Source organism: Dromaius novaehollandiae, chromosome 1 (genome assembly GCF_036370855.1).
Source record: "Dromaius novaehollandiae isolate bDroNov1 chromosome 1, bDroNov1.hap1, whole genome shotgun sequence".
Classification (NCBI taxonomy): domain Eukaryota; kingdom Metazoa; phylum Chordata; class Aves; order Casuariiformes; family Dromaiidae; genus Dromaius; species Dromaius novaehollandiae.
In genome coordinates this window covers 214,048,728-214,075,055 of record NC_088098.1, presented here as the reverse complement: position 1 = coordinate 214,075,055, position 26,328 = coordinate 214,048,728, and the positions used below count along the sequence as shown (strand labels likewise).

Below are 26,328 nucleotides of genomic sequence, written 5' to 3'. Positions count from 1 at the left end.
GTTATAAAAAAATATGATAAAAAAAAAGAACAACAAAACCAAACAGGGGACACTTCTGCTGGAAAGAAAGGACAAGACTGCTCTGGCATTGCTTTCCTAAGCCCCATGGTGCCTATACGCATTTCAGTCCCTGCAGGACACATCCTTTGCCATTTGCTCTGTTCCTACGGGCTACGCAGCTGCTCTGCGAAAGGAGACACCACCCTCCGTGCGTGAGAAGACAATCTCTTATCACTCCCACCTCTCCTCTGCACCCTAACAACTGCGGGCCATGGGAGGAATGAAGCTCAAAAAGGAACTGCCTTTTATAAATATATATATGTATACATATACACATATATTCTGTACATGCATTTGTTTAAATCAGAGATTAAAGCTCCCCACCTGCTATTACGCAGCTGAGCGTCTACTCTCTGGCAGCCGGCTCTCCAGCTAGGGCATGCGGGAGAGGCACGCACAGGACAGGACGGCAGCACTAACGTGATGCAGTGCAAACGCATTTCTACCACGTTAGTGGGGTATTGGCACCTCGCCCCTAGGCAGCATCTCTGGACCACATTCAGCACGCTAGTGGAGAAACGAGTCAGAATTACTTCGTTTGATTTTTCCACAGGAATATGTGGTCAGGGATATATATATATATGTATATATATTTTAATAATCAGCCATAAGGAGGTGGCAACTAATCCCGACGGATATCTCCACACGTCAGAATTGGCTGTAGCTATTGGTGGGACTGATAAAGGAAACAAAATATGATCCTACCCCTCAGGCTCTGCAGCCAGTGATAATCTGATAATGAGTGCTACTTATTAGGTTCTTTTCTATGTGTTTTCTTTTCTTTAGAGTCCAGGCCCTAAATACCAATTTGTTCACAGCATCAGCAAAACAGCTTGCAAGGCCTTTTAGAGGCCGAGAAAGCAAATGCTTCCACCGGCCTCAAAAATTTGTATTTTTTTTTCCGGCTGGAGCTCATTTGTCTGCAGCAAATTCTGGTGACAAGCCTGAGAAAAGTCACCTTCAGCTTCCGCACAAAGCCACACGTTAAATGGACTCAGAAGGTGCTGCACATCCGCAGCTTTTGATGATTACCAGGGGCCTCCGCTCTCCTGACAATTAGGCCTGAAATATTGTGACAGCTGCCACTGGGGACTGAAGGAGGGAGGACGGGAGCTGAGCATCTGAGTATCAAAAGTGAAGGTAAAGAGACGGGCGCTGTCAGTGGTTAGATCATTTTACATTTGAAAGCGGGGCGGTAGGTGCTTAACTTCAGCCATCAGCTGGAAAATGACCTCAGTTTTCTTGTCTGTAAAACAGGTTTAATTCTATTTGCCTTCCTCCAGTGGAGCACATTACACTCAGTTTACTAATCATTTTAGATGTGTCAAGATTCTTAGGAAATATGAAATACTTAAGCAGTGATGCAAGGGTTGTCGGCACAGCTGCAGCCTGCAATATACTGCAGCATATACTGCAATATATCTATCCATATATGATACCAATGCAAGGTTGCTGTGCAGAGAAGACAAGTAAGTCCTGAACATTTTCTTCTCCCCTAAATTAGGAAGGACTATAAGGCTACAGGAGAGTTTGAGAGAATTGCATCAAACCAAATCTTGACCATGTGGTTATTAAACTCCTAAGGAATCTTCCATGAGAAATTGTTGAGGCTATCCCTTGACTTAATTATAACTCGGTTCATTATTTATGTATATTCTGCCCTACCTAAGGCTTTCACTTGCACATGTGGTTCTTCACTTAAAAGGGCGATTCTCTTCAGAGGGTATTGTACAGCATTCCCCACACAGTTCCATTTTTAATGATGGATGCAACCACACGTCTAGATATCGGGATGGACTTGGCTAAGCACCTGACGCATCTATTTGTAAAGCACTCTCAGGGTGATTGAAAGTTTATAGATGAGGACAGGTAGTTCAGATCCTAAGGCATGCCCTGTGAAGCCAACTTCAGCTCAATGAAATTAGCAGCTAAACAAAATTAGCCAGTTACAGATTAACCTCAAAAAATGACAAAATTCGAAATTTAAACAAGCAACAATAATTTCAATATTAAAAACCATAAGGGCACATATCTTTGTCTCATGATCAGGCACACATTCCCAGGGAAAGGTAAGGGATTTCAGCCCTTTCCTCCAGTTAGTTTTAGCCAGGGCACTTGTCATCTGATGGGCTTGCCAGCACTGATCTACAAACCTACTCCCACTATTGCTTGCTAGGATATGTCTTCTTTTTTTTTATAATATGCACTATGCACATCCACACTTGCTGAGAAGAACGGGAACTTCCAATAAAGATCAGAGTATCATAGAAGAACTTAGGCTGGAAGGAACCCTTGGAGGCCACCTGGTCTAATCTGCTGCTCGCAGTAGGGCCAACTTCATGGTTGGATCCAACCTGGAAATTAGATCAGGTTGCTCAGGGCCTTGCCCAGAACAGTGTTAAATATCTCTGGTGACAGAGATTCCACCTATTCCAGTGTTTCACTAACTGCGTAAATAATTTTCCTAATCTCTAAATGGAATCTCCCTTTTTGCAACATGGACCAGATTGAACCTTGGGAGGTTTTTAGTTTATTTCCTTGATAGACTTCCTCTATGATGCTGTGCAAGTCACACATCCCTCTCTGACCATATTCCCTGTCCCCCCAGAAAATAGGAATAACACTTCTTAACATGCACACTTTTTTGTCCGTTTCCTCTATTCAGAACAAAAGTATTTGGGGACAGGAAGTCCATCGTTTAGTGGGAGAGGTCCCTGATATAATTCATGGTACCATATAATTCTGTAATAAGAATACAAAGTGATACTGCAACAGAAACATCTTTGGTGCTTTGGTTTCCAAGAAATGTGGCTACTGGAAACCTTCAGAAGTTTAACAGCATATTCGAATCTGTAAAGGCAAGAGTCAGTCTGAGGCTTGAGAGAAGATTTTGGGTACATTTTTAGAAAAAACGAGTTTCTATCTTGGATGAAACCCCCTCAGAAATCACTCATGACTCCACACTGATATAACTTCAAAATGCCACACACCAAGCACTCCAGCATCATTAACTAGTGTGCAATGTTGATTTTCACAGTGCAAGTTTGATTAAAAACAGGAGTTTATCAGTGAAACGCTGAAATAGCCTTGAATATGGGAAAGTGAATGAGCATAATTGCTGATGGGCTCTTTTTATTATCAAGGAGTCTTGATTATAGCTCCATAGACTTAAATTATGGCAAATCTAGGACAAGATCAATCTGGTATGTAAGCAAATATTTATGTGAGTCTGGAGATTGGCATATATTGATCTGTTTATAAGGAACATAATCCTGTCTGCAAAACTCATTGGCATTGAACATCTTCCCACTGTGTGCTTCCTCTACAGCAAAGAGCTGCAAGCCCTGAAGAAAAAGAAAATACGATTTGGGACATCAGAGGGCTCACCCCAATCAAATGGAGCTGTGAACACAAGCCCGGGGTTACGGACCACCCTTCGGATGGAGCCTGATTAATGCCAGGGTATGCATTGTAGGTAAATTGATAACCAGCTCGTGTAGTAAGTTAGGAAGCCTGCTGGAAGGAAAAGGAAGTATTCAGATTATCTATCGGGGCCTAATTTGTCAAGCTGGCAATTGCCCATTGGTAACATCTCCCAGGGCAGAGCATCGACTGCAACGTCTAAGTCTCTCTGCATTCATGAGAGGTTGGCTTGATATAAAGTAGAAGAGTGTTTCTAACTTGTGGGACGAAGAAGGATCCTTGTGAAATGATGACCCCCCCTTCCCCCGAAACAAAGGCTGCTTTTGTTGGAAGAAAAGGAGTGTGTGGAGGCAGGGAAGAGAAGAGGCCGGATTACCTTTTGTTACACTTGACAGCTGAAAAGGTCCTGGTGAATAATTACCCTTAAAACTAACAAACAAGGAGAAAGGAAAAAAAATGCAAAAAAAAGATTTAAAAAAAACCCTTGACCCCTCCCCATACACAATAGCTCCCTTTGAAATGAAAACAAAATAAAAATAACTTGTAGAAAAAAATAACTTAATTTGACTTTGCTTTCTGTTTTTGGCGAGCGTATATATACACACACTAACACACAACTGGAAGGCTCCCACTATTGCATTTGTTTTAAACTTTTCTACTCTAAGTCCACTCAGCAGCAAATCTTATGCAAAATAATCTTATGCAGTAAAAATTAAGGGAAACTACAGCAGCAAAAGGCACACCCTTGGTTGAAGACACCGTTGTTTTAGTCACAAAGGAATTGTTCCTGTTGAGCAGCAGTTGTCATCTGTTTTGCATACTCTTTATTTTGCTCTTAATTGGCTTTATGTGGAAACTTATCTGGAAGGCCATGGGAACTAAAAGGCACCCCCTGCCTCCTCCCGCTTTGAACAAGCACAGCCCAATTAAAGCACAATTATCTCCCTTCTGCTATTAGTATCCTCATTTAATAGAAAGACACAGAAAGAAGAAGTGTTATTAGTCCAGAGGGCCAGCTACCTTTTCTTATGAAAATTCTTGTAAAAAGCAAAAAGAAAAAAAAAGGAGGCATAAGTGGCCCAGGCTTTCCTCAGCAGAAGTGGAGTGTTTTTCTAAATGTATGACCTTGGTCTCCGGACGATTTTCTAATACGTTTTTTCTCACTGGGGAGTAACAGACCTAAGACTCAAAATGCAGCGGGGGGTTTGGATGCAAGCCTGGAAAAATAAAGGAAATGGCCAAAGAGGAGGACAAACGACACAGGTGTCTACCCAAGCTGTGTCAGAAAGCCATAAACTTGACAACTTCACTTTGATTCCTCTGGAATGACAATGGAAAAAACATCTCAGGGGAAAGAAAAAAATCATGTTTTGAATTGGTGCCCAGAGCTCAGCTCCCTAATCCCTATCTTGGTGCAGAATATTCCATATCAACAACCAACGCACAACTTCCTACAACACCTAGATCCATATGAACCTTCAGCACTCAAAGATGCCGAAAATTTGGAGATGCTTGCCATGATACTGCACTTAGGGTTTTTTTTCTTTTCTTTTTGATGCAACCTTTGAGGTGTCCTTGGAGAATGAACACCCACTGCTGATCCCAGTTACATATGTGCTTGGCTATTACAGACTTCAAAGACAGCTCTGCATACCTCCCGTATCAGAAGTCATCCCCAAGTTAGCAAACATTTGCACTACCACTCATCCTGCCTCATCAGCAGCTACTAAGAATATGCATGTGTCGGGAAACATCATGCATTTTATCACTTCAGCAAGTCATGCCATCACGAAGCAGCACATGCCCCAGCTGAATCCCTCTCTTTTCCCTCTGGATGCAACTACCGGCATTACAAAACTAAACAAGTTTAAAAAACAAACAAGCAAAACTTTTCTTTTTCTTTAGGATATTCCACTGCTTCATCTTCATGTGTTGCAGGCCCAGATAATGGTATTTTGGTGAAGGGGAACCCAGCGTGCCAACATAGCCAGCATACTCCTTGCAGAGGTGCCACAGAAAGCTGAGGCAGCCCTCCAGCCGCCCTAAGCTACTGCCAGCAATTCTCAATGTTAATGTTTGTAAGTCGTTCAGTTTTACACTCATTGCATGAGCTTTATTAATCCAGTTCATTTCCAAAGTGAGTTAAAAGAGTAATGCCCACTGAAACAGTTTTCAGGATGCCATTAGCTCTTTGGCCTCCCTCCTGCTTGCTCTCTTCCCTGGAAAGCTCAGTGCTGCTGCTACACAGTGTTACTGCCCAAACAGAAAACAATACCACCGCATATGTGTTTTCTGCTTTTGTTGTCGCACACATGCTTTTTGCTTTCACCACAGTTGGTCAGTGCAATGAGAGTAGAGACACAATGTCATCTCTCCAAGAGCCAGCTGGAGCAGACGCGGCTGCTGCAGAACCTCTAAATGAGCAGGACAACTGCAAATAGGGAAACTAGTCCTACTTGCACACCCATCACCTGGTTTATTCTCAGATTTTGGGAGCTTCTGACTGTGGGTTAAATGCACTGACCATCCACCAAGGAATTAAAGACATCGTAGATGTTCAGATAATGGGGAACAATGTAGAAATGGTTTCAATGCATTTCACTACAAAAACTCAACATGTCCTCTGTGTCTCTCATCTCTTAACACCTGGGAGCTGCTCTGTGAGGAATGGAGTAGGATGAGCAAATCCCTCTCTCCCAGCACAGAGATGAAACCTGCAGGGAGACAGCAGTGGTGGAAAGGATCAAAATTAATGTCAAGCTACAGAGGAGATTCTGTTGAGTTTTTGATGAGATTTATTCCTGTAAATGTTTTCCCTGGCAAATGTCACACCATTGAAAAGCAAAAAATAAAAAATAAAATAAAAATGAGAAAATAAAAACTCAGAAACCCTGTGTAGGTAAATGAAAGCTTGAAATTTGATCCTCAGACTCTAAGAGTCATGGATGGTCACACTTTGCATACATGTAGGAGAAGTGCTAAAAAGTTCTTTCACCTCATCAAGGCCACCACGGACAACTGCAGGGTGCATGCCCTGCAAGGAGCAAGGACTTTCCATGAGCATCCTTAGCAGAGTAGCTGAGTCTTACCGGGAACGTTGCTGAGGGCAAGTATCGCAGCTGAGCACTACCCAACACAGCTGGAGTCTTTTACGCACGGTCTAACATGGGTGAGGTAAGAGCCTGTAAAACTAAGCAGATTATTCCACATTTGCCTGTTGAAGATGTTTCTGAGGCAGCCTCCACTTTTCTGTCCTTGATGGGACTGACAGAAGAATAACTCTTTAGTGCCTGGTAATTGTACTTAAAAGTGCCAATTCTCTCTAGCGCTGAGGTTTAAAATAGAGGATAGCAGGTGAATTGTGTGCTTGCCTTGAACAGGGCAGCAATCCTGTATGAGGACAGCCAAGATAATTTTTATTTTTCTGAAAGGACTGAATGTTCTGCAAATCTGAGTGAATGCCTTAGGCATGCACCCTCCTTCTCCTCCCTGCAAGCACATTATTGCTAGCAATCCTGGGAGAAAACAAATTGTTTTCATCATGCAGCAATGAACAAACCTCCTTGAGCCAGATGTCCAGCTCAGAGAGACATTTCTCTAGCTTTTCGCTTCTGCATACCTGGGCGGCAGTTCTCACAGGAACTTGCCCTATTTCTCGTATTTCTTGTGTCCGCTTAGGTTTGAAAGATCCTTGTGAAGTCTGCCACATACTGTTACTTGCCTTTTCTGGGCCAGTCTGTAATTTGGAGGTGCTGATCTCCATATTAATATCTAATCTACTTTTCTTTCCCAGTGAGGCCAGGGTAAGTTGGTGTACTGCTAATAATAAGTGTGCAGGACAGTGCTTTTAGCTCGGCCAAACTGTCCATTCCTACTGACCGGTTTAATGAGTTAAAGGAACTGCTGCTTTGTCCAGACCAGATGAAAGTCATATCTCCACATCCTATATTGCAGAAAAATAGTCTTAATCCAGCAATGCAGTGAAAAGGGTGAGTGCCCCACTTCAAAGGCACCCTTATCAAATTTCTGACTGTACATTATTATCACTGATAATACTACTGCGCTTATTGTTACCATCACCACTGCTACCTTGGTGATAATACCTTGGAACTCTCGTTATATGCAAGAGTCTCACCTAAATATATTTACAACTGTCGTCTTTATTTAAGCCTGTCCTTAACAATAGGATATAACAGGACTACTCAAACCCTCATAGCTAAGCACATGCTGAACAGTTTTGTAAAAACTGTACCTAGAGGTGCTTGCTTCTACTAGGTGAGGACAGACCGTATATCTCACTTTTATTTATTTCTGCATACTTTGTTTTGGGTTATCCTGCTTCATAAGAGATGAATGCCCCTAAACACACCTCTGTTTTGCCTTTGGTATTCAGTGGCTTCTTAAACCCAGCAAAAAAGCATGCAAAAACCAAACTTCCCCACCAGCTATCTAGAGTAGTCATACACAGATTAAAACTTGGCATTCATATTTTTAAAATTAGCATTACTGTTCAATGGAAAACCCTGCTCTTCTCAGACAGAAACATGTTGTGCTCTCCTGCAGAATGGCAACTGATGCTTCCATGCCCTCAAAGCAAGTTTCACTCCCTTTTCCCCACCTTCCTGCCCAACCTACCAGCCAACATCTAATTGGAATCTGCAAATTAAACCAGGTCTAGCCTGGGACAGCTGGAACATTTGAAAGCTTCATCGTAGACTGAAAGAGTTTACCTTGGCCAACATGGATGAAAAACGCAAAATGGGCTCAAAATCTCCTCATAGTTCCTACCGGTGTCACCGACTGTGGCTATAATGCCTTGATATATTGGTTGTGTTGGCCGTATGCAAGCCACTACCAGATCTGTTAGCTCTGTCTATAGTGTCTATTGCAGGATCATGCAGAAATGTGTAAGGAAACCCTGAAAGAAGCCCAATAACGTCCTGAAAGAAGTGAAACCAGGCTAGAGTATGTGGACAAACCACCTTGTTGATGGAGGTGGGTGGTATTTGTAAATGATGCTGTGCTGTTAAGGCTGTGGATTAGATGTGTATCGCTACTGCTCCTCAGGGTTTCCAGAAGGAAGATGCTGTGCTATTATAGCATGTTATTAAGCTTTCAAGGAGGTGAGAAAAACATATCCCCAAGAGAAGATTTCTTTGAGATACCCTGTATGCATAACTGAGTGCCATTCCACTACTATGCAGTTACCTTTTTTTCCAGACAATGCAATGACTGGATCTTTGTTATGGCATTGCTATTGTATATCAGTTCTTTAGAGCATGTGAGATCACTTCTCCTACATGTCTCAACAGGAGGAATGAAACCTCGGCTGAAAATAGCTTCCTGCGGCATAGCAAAAGAAAAAAAAAAACAACCCAAATCCAAAGTGTCCAAGAAATACAGCTGCAACTCCCTCGCAAATCTAAACAGGGAGGAAATGATTGACTGACAACATACAAACAGTTCTCTTCTTACACTTCTGATTTCCTACTGGTTTCTATGCCCACCCCGCTGCACACCCCACAGCCAAGTTACTAATTACATCCTTCCTATTGTTTTGCCAATTTCTCCTCCGGGAAATAATGGGAAGGGGTGGGATTATGGAGACTGATGCACTTGACAGCAAAAATAAATAAGTGAATGAATGCATAAATAAATAAATAATTCCTCTAGTAGTCACAAAGACAAGCCTATTCCATCCTTCCTTCCAATCTTGAGGCAAACTTCAGAGATTATTCAAGAGAAATGACGATCCGGTGCCTCCAAGAAATAAGTATCAATTAATCTTAATTAACATTGCATGACAGATTGATTCAAACAAACAGAACATTTTAAATGATTCTCTGTGTAAATTGTGGATTGAAACAAGAATGAGCACCTCCTTATTATTATATAAATGTCTCTATAGTTGTAGCACCTGGAGGCTTCAAACGCATTGCTAGCCCAATGTGTTAGATGATATAACTCTATAATTGGTAAGGATCCTTATCTTGGATTTACAGTATAAACAAGAAGATATGCCACACAGATCATCTCACAGGCAGACTGAGTCTAAGAAAACATAGGACTTAAGGAAATTTTAAAAGTTGTACATGTTGTCCAGCCAATTGCAGCAGTTTCTAACTAACATTAGCTGGACAAAAAAGACTGAACCTACAAAAGCTTATTCATATAAAGTGTTTTGTTTGTAAACATCCCAAAACACATATGGGTTGCCTCGTGGGGTAATAACAGGAAAATATAATTTAGATGGGAAAAGAGCACACAGGATGCAGCCCAGGATAATGGCAGGAAAGCAGAGAACAACAGCCAGTGTTTTCAAGCTGGGACACCTAATGCCAGCCAGCTAATGTCATCTTTCCACAAATGAATAAAAAAAATGGTCTGATGTTCAGCAATAAACCACGGTTGCCATTGAGAGCTCCAATTGAGCAGTGCCTAAGAGAACCGGTCTGTTTCCAGATGAATGCTGGCTGCTCCAAAGCAAAGACGTTGGCTGAAAAGCACCCTGGGAACTACTCTACTTTCCCGAGGCATTTTTTCCCTTTTACTGAGACAGCCCCTCAAAACAGCCCCTACGATTTGTACTGCTCTTACTCATTTTCTGAGTGCATTGCTTTTTGCCAGTTCCTTTCGGCAGGTAGCACGCTGGACCAGGCAGCACAGCTTTACCTTAAAACCTGGATAGAAGAACTAGGAGAGAAGAACCAAGAACCAGGATAAATCAGCTGCACTACTACCAAGCTCACTCGAGTATATCTTCAATACTCTGTAACATAAAAGAGCAGCACAGATACCCTTAGCCTATTGCTTAGATAGGTGTGCTAAATGTCACCTTAGGAGAGACCAACCACAGTGACAAAGCCCCAATACTGTTGCCACTGAAATTAATTGATTTGGAGCCATTTATTAGCACCCTCCAACCTTTTGTTGCTAATCAGATCACCTGGCAGCAAAAAGGTGATTAAATGTATTAGTGTTTAGATAAAATGAGTAGCAAGAAGAAAAAAAAACAAACCCTTCAGATCATGTTGACAAGTGAGCATTCACCTTCAATAAAAGGCTGGCTGGATGTCCTGTGAACTTACCCACCACTCTCCAAACAGAGCTTGTTCTTTTTTCCCCAGAAATTTTGGGAGTTTTATCTGAGAGATTTCCTCTCCCTTTTCTTACTCCATTCAGTTTGCTGTAAGCTGCCACCTCATTATAGTTATGTTTAATGTGAAACTCTTACTTCAAAAACTCTTCATTTTCCTGACAATTTCTTATCTCTCTTTCTCTTCTTTGACGCTTCGTCTTTATCTTGCAGCGAAATCTTTCTCAGGGCTCAACTTTGTGAATCCCAGCTGAACTTGAAGGGGGGCTACAGACACAAGATTCCAGCTCATACCAGCCCTAATACCTCCAAAGAATCCGGCACACTATATATTTAATTTGAATAGGCGTGCATATATATCTGCCCCATATATATGTGTATATATTATATATACATACACATTATATACACACACACACACACACACACACAAGACAAGCTCTGATTTCCCAATTTACAGTGATTTTGGGGGGCTGCCTCCTATTATTTATGCCAGTGTCTGTACTGCACTGGTGATTAAGGCACTGGTATTCACTAACTGCTCCCATTCTACACTGCAAGTCAACAAAACTCTGCATCAATTCCATTTAAATATTGCTTTATACTCAGGATTATGAGTTTTGCAACTCCCTCTACCTTAGGTTAGGCTGCAGATGTGCTGCTAGGATTGCCTGTCACACTGACCGGCACTCTCATTGCATCCACGGCTCTCCCATCTGCCTGTCACTATCCATGGTTTCTTGTTTGTTCCCTACATTGAAAATCATTTCACGCATGGACTGTCTGTTTCTAGAGTGCCTGGCGCAGAAAGAGTGAGTCCTTGATTAGGACTCTCAAGTTTGACAGTAATGAAAATTATCCTTATTAGATAATCATAATAAACACGGAATAATAATAGATAAGTTCTAAGAAAGTAGTGAGATTCCTCCTGATTCCAATCAGAGAAATCTGTACAAGAAACATTACAACTATTGTAATTCGATTTTAAGCAGAAACTTAAACTTAATTAAAACATCTCAGATAATGCGATTAATACTCACTTTTTGTATATACCTTCTTTGAAGTATCTAGGAATAATCCATCAAATACTTCTTGCAGTATACAGTTTTAACATCGACATGTATTACTCTCAGTCTACCTGTCAAAAGAGATAGACAAAAAAATCAGTGTTTTGTTTAGTGTTTTTTTTTTAATCTTATATACTATATTAGAACAATTAAAAACAACTGCTAGGTAGACAGGGCACATAAAGCTGTCACCTATACATATGTGATTCTCAGCATGAGGTCACCATCAGCATCATACTAAGGTATTCTTATTCATCCCACAGAAACAAATATATTTGTTAAATACAAACTAAGGCTTTCTGTACAGCAGTTATAATTAAATGCCCATCCTTGGCTAACTGTGCAAACATTCATCGTTCTGCCAAGAGAATAATTTAGCAGCTCTTCTATTGTAGTATCAAGGGTTTCTTAGTAACATGGCAGTTGTTGCCTTTCTGTTGTGTGCTTTTACAGCCCTCAGAAGTTGGAAGAACCTTTTCATGTCATCATATCCTAAATATTTCCTTCCTTACACCTTTCACTTTGGTTAAAGTAAAATGATTAAGATCTTACACAGACGCTTCTTATTGTTTCCACTCCCATCAGTAAATTTTGTGTTACCTAGGTTGCTTGTGGTATTAAAGAGCCCCAATTTAAAAGCAACTTTGCATGTGTGACAAGCCTGTCAACCCGTAAGCTGGACATTCAAAGAAAGTGGCTTCTTTGGAAGTAGGCCCATGCTAAGTGCATTTATAGTGCAGCACCATGGCTTCTTCTCTCTTCCGAAAAGCTACATGCTTGTCATTAGCTCATTAGCCTCATTCCTCATCTCTGAGATGCTTTCCTTGTCTCGGGGAGCCACAGTCCCATGGGGACTGGGGATGGTAGAGGAGATACCACAGCAGCTGAAGGTAGGTGACTCCATTGAAAGCCACATTTCCCAGTGCCAGCAACCAGGTGACCCATTTCGCTAGATACACATCTATCTTACACGCACTCTGATGCACAGGGTCTTGCAGAACCAGAGAAAATAAAATTAAGACATCTGAGTGAGGTGGCAGCAGGCTATTACAGAGGTGGGCTTCCACATCTTTCCTTGGCATCCTGTTTCGGCATACGTGCCCCCAAACTGCATTGACTTTTTAATCTTGCCAATTGTAAATGAATTTTGAATCCACAGTAACCTTTGCACTGAGAAGGTGCAGAGGCCACCCTTAAATAGCTGCTCTACTAGGTGGCCTTTTGCTCCATGGGCCACATCCTTCAGTTTCCTGCCATTAATCTGCTTCTTGAGCAACCTGCTCTCTGCTGATTGTGTGCTGATATAGATTATTACACTCTTACACGCATTTTGCAAAACTGCATCTCATTTTTGTCATTTCCTGCCTAAGGTTTCTAATCTCTCTCTCTTTGCTGATTTACGCAATGCCTCCCAATTTGGATCATCTGTGATTTTAATTAACACGTACTCTTTCCCTGTCTTCTGGCTAATGAAAGAAGATGTTTAAAGAAGACTGGACTCCAGACTGCTCCCTGATGTTCCCCACTAGAAAACTCATGCGATTCAATACAATTTCATTTATTATCTCACTTTGTTAATGGCCCTGTGGATGGTTTTTAATCAACATCACAGGGTCCTTATCTAAGCCAATCTGAATTAATTTTGTGAGTCTCTTCTCTTGCTGGTATTCACTTTAGTGAGAGGGAAAACAAAAGTAGAAGAGGCCATCAGTCACTGGGATGCTTTCCTGAGAGGTCTGGAGATTATCAGGAGGTAAGAATAAACTGTTTATTCCCCTCTGTCAGGACTCTGTATAGTATACCTTTATGGTGCCTACCACCATAACATCTGTGCTTCTCACAGTCTTTAATATATGTATTTTTATACTACTTATCAAAGTATGGAAGAGCTATTACCACCACTTTGTAGGTAAACTCCAGTACAGAGAGAATAAGGTCAGCTGTGCCCTTCTAGCTGTAATACAGGTGCTTTCACACCTACATTTCTCTACTGAAAATTACTGTGCCATAATTGCCTCTGTAACTCTGGGACAGCCCATCAGATATACCATTAAAGTGAATTTATCTCTTCTCTTTATATATATATATAAGTATATTTATAGTTACATATCTGTATCTGTATTACTGCATTAATGCCATTTTGAAAGATTGAACACAACTAGATGTAACAAGATGCCAAAAGAAGTGACAGGGCAGGAACCTAGAGCATGTAGCTGTTTCAGCTAGACCACAGGACAAGACATACAATGATTTCTGTTGGATTTGGTCCTGATAGTTATTCGGGCATCTCCTTGTCACTTAGCTGGGCACTGTGATATTTCTTAAGGTCTAGATCAAAGCGTTTTCCTTGATGGTACATCAAGGTGCTTGTGCTGGACTTGAACCCAGATCTGCAAAGTATTGCTGACCTAAGGACTGCTCTCCTTTCCTACCAAGAGAGGATAATTATGTCACGTCATTGACATTTACACTCCAGTCACTGCTCAGGGACTGTGCTTCTCTGTTCCCCCCAAATAAGGGTCTTAACTATCCTCATGCACAGCTTCTTCCACCTCCTGATATGCTATTTGGATCCCTTTTGGATGAAAAGAAGAAAGCATCTTTCCACTACAGGGAAAGGGCTAGAAAAGGCATTTGTAGCATGATCTTCCTTTGTTTGGGTTGTTTACTTTCTGAAGTGTTAATTGATGTTCCTGAATCATCTCTAAAATATTCTCAGAAACTTCAAGTTTAAGTGATTTCTAATAAATGCCAGCAGGAAAAAAACAAGAACAATGCCGTCCCTCTCCTCCTCCCCACAATTACAACTCATACAAAAGAGAAAAAAGAAAAGGGGAAATGGAAAAGGATGAAATATTTCCAAAGAATCAGTCATAAAGAAATTAAACATGAACTAAGAAACAATCTAAAGAAGCACTGAGAGAGGTAAAAAGCATTAAGAAGAGAACACGGAAAGTTCTCATTCATTTATAAATACACTTCATAATTTGTGAACACATATCTGAATTAATATGCATTGTTGCTTTTGCCTTTTTCATTAATATAGTAAGTGCCAAAAGACATGTAGAACAAAAAGTTTGCCAGTAATGCTCGCCTCATATTAGGAAAAAAATACATATTCTTTTACTCTAAACTTTTAAACAAGGCCTAGTTGGAAATGAATTGCCTTTGAATTGCTAAAAATAAGCATAAGAAACCAATCTAAGTCCATCACTATTGCAATTTATACTATACACAACTTCAGTGTGGTGTAATTAGCAGTGTATTGCAATAATTTATTATTGGTTTAAAAAGCCTGAACAATCAGGACCTTACAGCAAAATGGGAAAATGGGATGCTATGAGCCAGACACATTATTCTGGTTTATATTAATTCAGTTATTTTACCTTTGGTGCACATTCATTTATCCATACAATGCGAATGCTGCATTGAGAAGGATGTTGAATATTGAACCTTTGGTGCAATATGAAATATGAACTCTGAGGCATAGCTGCAATAATACCTCCATTTGTGTTATTATGATTAACATTCCTCTGAATAAGAAGCATCCAGCAATATTAATTATGGAAATAGTGAGATTACAATTGTCATAAATCACTGTACAGTGTAAAAGCAAGTTCTCCAAAAGCCTAACAAAAAACTCTTTTTCTTTGGTTTTGGAGTTAATTTCAACCTCATTTTTACCAAGCTTTCCTGCTCATGTCTGTTGACAAGACAGTAATTATGCTTTTCTCTTGATTAACACATTCTTTTCAGCAAAGTCCCAAACAGCTTTCACATGAAAGGCTGAATTCAACAGAGCATCGTTCTTCTCATTAAAGACTTAGCATTCACCCATGGTTAATTTATCACACAGATACTTCCTGTCTCATAGGAAGAAGGGTGGCCTTGAAGCGACTGCCCTTGCTTCAGACAGAAGCCTTTTCCACAGCAGTTGACATGGATACTTTTTCAAATACAACGACTATCAAAATCATTTAATAAGTGAAAATAGGGGGGAAAGCTATGCTGTTTCTCCACTAAAGCACAGATTCAACCGACTGATCTAGCCTTTTTTTTTTTTTTTTTTGCTAGGTACCTAAGGGTCTCCCTCACTACACATGTACCTTGGAAATTTCCCGCTGCTTGAAACACTATTGTCTGTAAATCTATATAAGCATATCTAATCTTTATATATCTATGTATCAAGTCAGCATTTCCCCCTTTGCTGCCATTTCTTTTCTCAACACTGCTAGCAAGATTAGCAATATTCGTTGATTAACCAGAGTAAACCACCTTGACATTTGGTGCATCAGTTTTCATTTGTAACAGACATATGATGCAATGATTTATTTTGATGTATTACATTGTACCCTACGGAGCACCAAAAATAAAAATGGTTTCATTATCAGTGTTGTGAAAACAAGCATTTGCATCGGGGACCACACACAAAGAAAGAACAATTTCTTGCCACCTGTGTTCTTTAATCCAGACTTTTGATGGTTGGATTCTTTGGGGATTTGTTTGCTTGGTTTTTTTTTTTGGATATGTGATTTCCAAATGTATCATATGTTCAAGCAGCGGCTGAGGGGGTCTAACCAACACTCAGCCCTGGAAATGGACAGCAGAGCTTTTCATTGCTAGCCTGCTGCTTTGGTCCATCCTGGGTTAACTCACAGCAGGCGAGATGCCCCTGAATTAGCAGTGGTACCAACTGAATTGCTAATGAAAGAGTGTCTGCTGTGCAAGGAAACATTCCCCCGGAGATGGCAGTAATTAGTACTGTCCTCAACAGCACAAGAAATGGCCATAGGTGGCCGAGCTGGCAACAGGAGGCTGCGGGAAGGAGGTCATGGACATGCCCTTGCTAAGGTCTTGCAGACTGACCACGCGGGACTGTGTTATCCCGCCTCTCTAAGCCTGTTGAGTTGGTGCTAGAGGAAGCAGCAAAGCATTTAAACATATTCTTTAGTCCACCCCATCCCTGAATAATGCTTTGAGCAGACATTTACCATTAAGCGTGTGTTTAAGTCTCACTGAAGTCAGCCGAACTTAAATATGTGCCTCAAGTTAAGTGTTCCCTCAGAGCGCCTTGGCTGAATGGGGACAGACTGATGAATCGGAGGCACTTACCAACGGGATTAAATAAATACATACTACTTAAACTGGTCACCGTAGTTTCTAATTGTTTCTGGGCTGCACATTTCTCTCCATCTCTTTTTCCATTACCACCATCTGCTCTAAATGATTACTAGGGATTAGCTGCATAACGCAGTAGCCAAATGGCGTGAGGCAAGAAGCTGAGACAGCATGTGCAGGAAGGAGCTGAAAACCGTCCTCCCAAACGACGCCCTACTGGCCAGAAAACCTCTCATTATTTTGTTCCCCTATGGAGAAAGGAAAGGCATGGCTGATGTATTCAGAGATCATAGCTAAGTTCCAAATGACAATAAATAAGAGCAGAAGAAAGTTTCTTTGGGTTCAGCAGTCAAAGGATGTCTTTTTTTAAGTCAGCATATTCCTTTACAATGACTGAGTCCCCATCAAGATCAAAAACACGCTCCAGATCCACACATCCTTCCTTTTTACACCAATCCAACACCCAATATAGAAATATTTATTGGCTTCAGCCTAGCATTTCATTGCCATACCCTGACAGCTTGTCATCAGCAAAACAAATTATTATAATTATCATCATGATCATCATCCACACAATCAGCCCTTGGCTTCAAATACACGGGGAAGGCAGCACTTCAAAATCTAGTGGGAGGTCCTTTGTAACCTACCCATGGCAGGTGAAGAGATTTGCCTGAAGGCACCACCATCCCCTGACACTGATTCAGTTGGGAAAGAGTTAAGGGTATCCTCCAGGATTGTTATTTGTCCTTCATTTGTATAAAAAGGAAACAGGGAAGGACCACTAGAGAGAGGATCTAGAGCACAGGCTGAGCAGTCCTGGGGGAGGAACTGCACATGCAGCTAAGCCTGAAGAGCTGCTCTTTCCAGAAGCACCTCTTCTTTTTAGCCCACTCGTCACTTCAATTTTGAACCTCATCAGCAAGAATGGCTCCCAGAGGACTGAGTGTTTTGCACATTCCAATCTGTTCCAATTGTGTCGCAGGAGACATTTCACAGTATTTTATCTCTGCTGTTATTATTATTATTTTTTTAAGAAAGGTGAGGCTGGTTTTTAAGCAGTTGGAGGACTACATTTATAGAACAGGTTGGAAAAGGCTTCACAGTGGAGGCTTTGCAGAATTAAGATAATTTTCTCAGTGTGTAATAATTTCATGTGAAAAATTGGATTTCTGGGAAATGGTAGCAGAAGTAAAGGATGTGGAATGTGTCCCGTTGAGCCTTCGCAGAATTCCACTTTAATGTTCATCAAAGAACTGCTGTCCTGCGCCCTTTGTGTACCAAGCTTTTCTTCCTTACTTACTTGTCACAAGACCAACAGATACACTGTGCAAAAAGTTGCCTATCGTGTTCTATTTTTATTCTCATTTTTATCTCATTTACTTGCATATACTTTGGTCATTAGAAACCTGATTTATTTCAGCCAACATTAGACACCTACATACCAGATGTTAAAGAAATATCAGTCTAGACTCACTCAGATGTTTAATTTTTGGTGCATAAGTCATGGCCAATGAATCTCACTCCAAGTTATGTTTTCGAAGGGAAATGAGTACTTACTGCTGCAGCCAATAATTGTAATTCTGCCTTGACAATGATAAAGCAAAGCAGCAGGTCAGTAATGACACTATTCAAAACATCCCAGTCGATCGTGATATTAAGTCAGGTAAATAACTTATTACATCAAGCCAGAAGAACCTGAGATCAGAACATCCAGTTTCAGCCAACTGGAACAAAGAGACTGGGCATTCTCCTCGATGTAAGTGGGCTTGAAGAGTAGTGAGGTTAAATGAGCTGCTTCTGCTGTGGGAATCTGGTCCATTGAACTTAGATTTCTAATTCATGTTGGCTGAGCAATTATACCAAAATGCAACAGCTGCTCTCTCATAGTGAAGGTGGTCATATACTTGCATAGTTTAAAATTAACATACTCATTCGATCAGGGCTTGTTAAGCAGTTTAGAAAGTCAGATTTGCTGCACATATAAAACCTTTCTTCAGAGCTTACTGCAAAATTTGCTTCGAAATGGTCATAATCCATATCACTAAATTCAAGCATTAAAATACGTCTTTTGTGCAATGGCCTCTCCAAAATAAATATTTTCCTGGTCTACTCTGAAAAAGAAAACTGTCTTTTTTGGCTCCTGGGCCATTTTTTCAGCTACTGCTCCACCTGTGAGAAAAAAACTATTTTTTCTGTGGGGTTCATCTCAAAGCTAAAAGTCACTTCTCCTGGCCCATTTGAACTGTATATTAAAAATATCCTTGTAGAAGAATGAATTTCTGTTTTGCCTAGGAAGATATCACAGTATGTTGCCCAGTTCAGAGCAGATGTTTCTATAGTTGTTGCTAGATTGTTGTCCTGTAACAGCTTCAGGTCTTATAGCAGCACAGACCAGACCAGCAATATAACATAATCTCACCATCAATACACTTTTCGTCAAAGCTGTTAAATGGAAGCAATAATCTTTCCGTTTATCCAATGCTGATCTGTAATCCAAAGCCCTTCAAACACTTTGCAATGAAGGTTAATTGCCACCCCGATTTTTTGCTAGGGGGTAAGCTGACATTGAGAAGTTTACAGGAGCACAGCTATTGAGCTCAAGGATGGAAAACTTGATCCTACCAAAGTCTGGTGGTTGTGGACTAAGCTAATTCAAGTCACCTCACATTTCCCATAGCCTGCAAGCTGTCCTGCATATCAGCTTGTACATGCTAACTGGTAATTTTGTGGTTTACTTGTACATCTGAATTCTGACACATTTGGGCTAGAAAATGCTTGATTTTGAGAAAATTACAACATCCTTTCAATAGTCTTAATCCACTTGCCACAGATAACATGTTCTTTACAAAAAATCCACAGAAACATCTGTGCTTGCAAATTTATTAAGAGTAGAATAAGCATAAAAAAATGCCAGGCACCAATGATTAACAAGGTGTACCAAGCAAAAGCTACCAGTATAACTGTTGTAACAAATTAATGGTACATGAAATAGATGTAAAATCATCTTTTAACATATTTTTAAAACCTGATTTCTCAGGAATCAAAACGTCACATAGCTGCTGGAGTGCACCAGCAGATAGACTGGGTTAGCTAGTTCTGCACCGCTGGAGGGCACCTTGTATCTGAAATGTACTGCTAGACCCATTCCTTAATTTGCAATTGATTTACTGTTTTAGATGGTTGCATTAGTGAGACCAGTGCCATGTGAAGGGAGGGCGAGGAGAGCCCATTCCTGAAACTCAGTGTGCATGGGCCATGAGGACGTGCTCTTCACTATCATCTCGTTGCTCCCTGGGAGCGTGACCTTGCCACGGTAGCACTTAGAGACGGGAAAGGGATGCATTCAAGGTGGACCGCGTAAGGACTTGTTCACATATCCTCTCCTGGATGTGCCTCTGCCACGACCTTTCCATGCAGAACAATGTGATCACTCCAAGACACACGGTGGCACCAAAAATGAGTGAGCGGTGGCTCTCCCAGGGCTAACCAGAGGTCCCTATGTCCCTGAGAGAAGCCCCCCAGCTATCCCAGATACTTCCTGGGCTGGCAATATGACACTTGGCTCGAGGAAGACCTGCACCCTTCTGAACCAGCAGAACAAGGCTGGGTGGGGTGTCCTAGGACATCTCAAAGGGCATGAGGAGTCACGAATCAAATCTTTAATCCATCAGAGAATACATCCATAATGGTAGTCATTCTCTGCACCTCACCACACACTACATCCATGCAGCTGTAGCACGCTAACAGCCTATCCCATTGGCCCTTGCGCTGCAGTAAATGTAGGCTTGCTGTGATTCTCTCTCAGTAAACCACAGAAGAATTTACCTCCTGCATTTATGTGGGAGTTGCAAAAATGCACTGGTGGCCTACTGATGTTTGAATGGCCCTAACAAGAGTCCCTGCTGCAGAGGAGCAATCAAGGTTTGAAGGGAGACCCCAGGAGACAACTATGAAGGGGCTTTCATTTGTGGTGGTAGGAGGGGTCCGTGGCCTCTGAATGCATTTATCGCTCTCCATATTTATCGCTTGTCCTGGGAGCCCTGAGTGAATTATTTAGGTATTTTTGGAAACTTCTAAGAATGAGGTGGTATTAATCAAAGCCAAAGCATACATTTTACTCACACGGCTGGACAGGCATATGCACACATAAATATATATAAATACACACACAGACACACACACAGACATATGTACATGGACATATGCATGTACAAATAGTGAAATTTACTGTTATCAAGAGGACTACAAATACCAGACATGAGGGCTGAAAAGTTGGAGCTGGTTTGCCATATTGTACTATACTCTAATGACTTCGTTCAGGAGTATTTAATTTCCTCGAGAGGCAAAATGCCTCTCCTTCTCAACTAGAAAGAGTGGGGTGGCTGAGCTGCCTTTACTTCTTACTGAGTACTTAAAACAATATTAAGGGCTATTCTTTTATGTGTAAGACACCAAATCAGATTCACAATGTTTTTCTGAATTTCCCTCAAGAAAAAGCAGGCATTCAGGCATTAGTTACACAAAAAAATTCAAACCTCTCACAAAATGCATATCCAAGTGGCAAAAAATCACATTCAGTTCCTAGCTCTGCCACAGACTTCTTCTGGATCGTGGAAAAAGCCTCACCACTAACCCATGCTTCAGACCTTCCTCCTACTTTATGCCTCCGTTAAACAGGAACACTGAATGCTGGGACAGCAAGAAGAAAACTGTTTAGTGAGTGAGATGCCATAGCGGGATCTGACCTAGACTTGTCATAAGTATCTTACAGCTGTGATTGCACCAGGAATATTCAACTTTTTTTTTTTTTTTAAATATACATGCCTCATTACTCTCCACCCCTGGCCCAGTTAATAATTTATATAAAAATAACATTTCAGTTTTTATTTTAAAAAACTGGATTCTCTGATAGTAATAGCCCCCTTTCCCTTCTAACCACACACACAATATGTTGTACAAATATCATTATGGGTCTGACATTGAGCTATTCTCCGTCATTTCATTATTTAATGTGTCTCAAGGAGGGCTTGAAGCTAATGCTATAATGTCAAGTAAATTGATAGGATCTCTTTTTCTGCTCCATACAGGTTGAGCAAAAGTAGAGAATCCTCATCCACCCCCCCTCGCCCATGCTGCTCCTCCCTACCGCTCTTTGCCTCCTGACGGCGCTGAGCACTGTAGATCTGCATTTCACCAGTTATCAGTAGATCTCCATCATTCTGTGAATGGGAATGACGTTCCTTCAGACCTGTGTTTGTAAAGCAGACCTATATCCATAGGAGCAATTAGTTCCCCGCTGTGAGTTTAGACACGCTAGCTATACTGCAGCTGCTCTGTGTTGCTAGCACTAAATTTTCCTCAGTAGTGGATCAACATGTTTAAACACTTTGATCTTCTTTATCTCAGCGGCGAGATTTGAAAGCCTCCTGGATGAACAAGCCTTCTTGTGGGTGCAACTCCATCTTATCCACCATTTCAGCGCTGACCCGAAACTTTTGTGCTTTATTTACTGGAGAGGCATCGTCTTTTGAAATGGCTTCTCACATCCCCTCAGAAAGATTTTTTTTTTTCCTAATGCCGAGCTTAAGTAACAGTACTTCAAACAGCAGATAAGAGGCACAAAGGGGACTCGCTCTTATACACAGGGATTCAGAATCATCTTAATCTCCGTCACGCACTTTCTGATTTTCTTTTTACTCTCCCACAGCACAGTGTGCATCAGACACAACTGAGAACTTGTTATTTAAGCTGCCTCATTACTGCTATGCCATAAAAGCTTAACTAACGTTTGGAATATATTAGCACAAACAGACTGAAGCACAGGAACAGCCAGTTCAGATGGGCTACAGCTCGGTAGATGACAGTAGATAGGAATTAGTGGCACCATTCTCTTTCTCATGGATTGAGATTGAGTCTTTTTTCTAACTTCTCAAGGAGCCAGGACTGACCTATTAGTGACACAAAACCACACAACAGGAATGAAGATGAGGTGACTATTCGGATTCTTCCTCCAAATAGCCTAGAAGTTCTCATTTCCCTACCCAAAACCAACTCTCTGCTCCTTTGGACACTATGGCATTGAGCCACTCACAGAGTGATGTGGAACCCAGCTCACACGTCACTAACGAAATTGCCAGCCTGAGCTTCTCACTGTGCATTGGTTTTACCTCAAACTGACTGAATTTACTGTCCTGTAAACTGTTATCTACTGCAATGAAGCAAAGAGAGTTACGCTGCTTGTAAAACACAAGAGAGAAAAAGGAACAAGCCCAGGGACTTTGTCTGGTATTATAACTTTCTGGGTGGTAGGATCAAATTAACAGAGGGCTGCATTTATATCAAAGTACTTGCTCAAAAATGCAGGGTGGGAATTTTCCCTCACCCACAGCCTCTTGGTGCTTGTGGTGACATAGAGCTCCAGCCTAAACAGTATAATCAGAAACTGTTTTCATACAGGTTGGCTTCCTAGGCATGATTTTAGTGCTACAGACAATCAAAATACTTTACGGAGAGACAGATTACTCAGTCAAACCTTAGGTAGCGATTATTTCTGCCGCAGTTTGAATGCTCCTCCTCTGTACGGGCTGGTTTTATTACGCAGGTGGATGGAATGTGCTCTGCTCCGTTTCTAAAGGAGCCACACAAGCTCAGCATAAATCAGTCAACAAGTACCCTAAACCACATGTATTAGGAATGCTAGTGAGAGGAATTCCGAAAGGAAGCATGTTTAGACAAAGAAGCAATTATGACACGGAGAGAAAAGGAGTGTAAAAACTTCAGCTGGAACCAGGGAAGGAGCACAGTAGCTCAAAGAGGAGCAAAGTCTGATACTGTTTTTATGCAGCCTCATAAATGGGGCAATTTTAATCTTCTGCATATGATATAATAATATCTATTGGAAGCAACGTGAGTATCACACATTGTTTCCCAAAGAGGATTTTGGAGCTTGGACTCCCAATATTCACGCAAGTCAGACAGCCAGATGCTGACTCATTTACAAGGGGTCTGCCCAGGTGTGCTTTTATAGATGTTGACGGAGTTATGTAGTGCAAGACAGAGCAGAGTCAAAGGATATGTCAGTGTCTTGTTTATGTGGCATAAAAAGAGGGGAGGACAGAATGGTTCCTATAAGTGCATGTTGCAAGCTTGACCATAAAACACATTCCCAGTGGGTCAGCACCTGTTTAGGTAAAAGGTTTACTTGAAATACACAACGCTCATGCATTTATCCATATGGCACTAACAGGAACTGCCAGCTGTGTCCAGTCGTCCAATATGTTCTCCCTCCATCTATGACATATGAAACCATATGGAACCATCTATCCATTAGGAAGAGATCATTTTCCGACAGGAAGGTTTCCTGACACAATTATTAGCTGTGGCGTTCCTGACCAGGAACAGGCTGAAATAGGCAGGAAACAAAAGAGGGCTTATGTTGTCTTAAAAGGTCATGTGAAGAATTTTCTGTTTTTAAATCATCTTTCAAGCTGGCCCTTTTTAAAAAGAGTGCCTTTTATCTCTCAGCTTAACCGCAACCTGCTATATGGGCTGCTTTTCTCTCCACCCATTTCTGTGATGAGTGATCATGGCACATATCGGCTTCCTCTGAGTTTGGATCTGACTAAGGCCAGCAGACAGGTACATGACTTGCTAGAAATAATCTGTTTTAGGGGCAAGTGCTGCAACCCCTTTCTGTAAACAAGTAATCCCAGTACTGGCACCGTACGACTGTATTTCCTTCCTAAATGATCTTCTCTTTGCACATGCTGTGGACTTGGTTCTGAACCAAAGCTAAACACTGTATATCAGCATAAAATCAGAGGAAAACAGTGACAAAACAGGGTCACTGGCTGAACTCAATAATATCTTTATTGAGACAGAAAATCCTATTAGGGCAGTTCTCCTGCTCTCAATCTGGAATAACTCAATTACTCTTGATTTGCACCAATGCAGACAAGATCAGGATCCGCCCCCAGAACACTTACTAGCTATGCACATTGACATGATCAGAAGTACAGTGTTCCCTATAATCAGCCCTGGTTTACCTCTAACAGATATAAGCAGAGACAAGAGCCTCAGGCATTTCAGACGCTGGAGTGAATAGAGTATGCAGATTATGTATTGAGACTCTAAGGAAAGAAGCCTATTTTGGAAATGACATGTCCCCCAAACGAGTCTGAAAGCAGGAAATATTTCTTCTAAGTAGCAGTCAGAGATGCTGGATCTCTCCCCCAAACCCCATGAATTGTAGCTCACTCAACAGACACTTTTGAGTTAAATCGGTGTGAAAGGAAAATCAGCTCTGATCTGTGATGTGTGTTGTCTGAGGAATATCCAAGGAAGAGGAAGATGCCACAATCGCCTATTATGCTAAGAAGAAATTGTAAGGAATAAGCTCTCAGATCTAGTGCCAAGAGTCGCTGGTACTTGGTTTGGGCTTTTATACACTCCAGTCATTTTAGACAAGCACAAGTTGGACAGACACCAATTCAAAACCCAGTTGTGCAAAGTGCAGACTCCTTAGATGACATTAAACACTGGGGGAATTTTTAAACTGCTCCGTTACTGTATTCCATTTAACAGTGATGATGCATCTCCAGTCCTCCTTTTTTCCCCTCTCCTTTTCCCAGGAGCTGTCCATCACTGAAAGAAGCTAAACTGTGGACCTGGGTAGCATGAGGTTCGTGCTGGCCTGCTGACACTTACAGGATGTGTTCTGGAGATGAACAACCGCTTTTAATCCCATCACAGAACAGAGTTAAATGGCATAAATGGGGTAAACTGTAAATGGGGAGCCAGAAAGAAGACAATATAATTTTTGAAAAAGTAGTCCTTCACAACAATAGGTGAATCTCTGCAAATATCCAGCTGTCTGGATATATTTATCTTAGAAAAATAATGGTATTCCCACAGTATTTCCTTTCCTGTGACATCTTCTGTAGGATCATAGCCATGAAACTCCCAGTGTCCACAATGATGATTATTGGAGCATAAGTAAGAAAAAGTTAATCAAGGATCTTTGCAGACAGACCAGGAGTTACTCACATGACAACAGGACAATTTTATGTGCAGTAAGTAGAGTTTTCAGCTGACTTTCTCCTGACGGCCATATCCAGAAGATGACCACAACATATGTGACAGGTGAGAATTCACATCATCCATTTCAGAATATTTAGGCACTTAATTACATGCAACACAAAGCACCTGAAGTGGGGAACCTAAATTCTCTGCATAGTTAACGTAGGCATTTCTAGATTGGGATAACTGAGTTAGACATTTAAAATCAGATGGTTACACACCAGTAATTGTCAGCTTTGTTGACCAAATCAGCAAGGAGGTATCACGAGGCAGTCTTACCTACAGACAGAGCACTACAGTGAGACTCAGGACAGATGGATTGGATCCTGTACTGGATGACCTCCGTATGTTATTCTCTCCAGGGACAATTAACCCAGTCTTCCAGCCCTACTTTTCTGGGACTCTAATTCAGCTAATAAAGAATGATGTTGTCCATCTATTGGACACAAATAGTTGTCCCAACACCTCTCTCTTTTTCTCGTGACC

At 41.2% G+C, this 26,328-nt stretch overlaps 1 protein-coding gene across 5 annotated transcripts in view; it reads right to left on the bottom strand.

The window, feature by feature from the left end:
• The window catches only part of TENM4 (teneurin transmembrane protein 4), a 587,496-nt gene that overhangs the window by 379,143 nt on the left and 182,025 nt on the right, over positions 1–26,328 (bottom strand). For 4 of the 5 annotated variants that reach the window (XM_064505185.1, XM_026096126.2, XM_026096127.2 and 1 more), the window contains one exon: positions 11,620–11,717. The gene's annotated coding sequence lies outside the window, so the exon portion shown is untranslated. The remainder of the gene's footprint in view (positions 1–11,619; positions 11,718–26,328) is intronic. The other variant, XM_026096128.2, reaches the window with a different exon arrangement.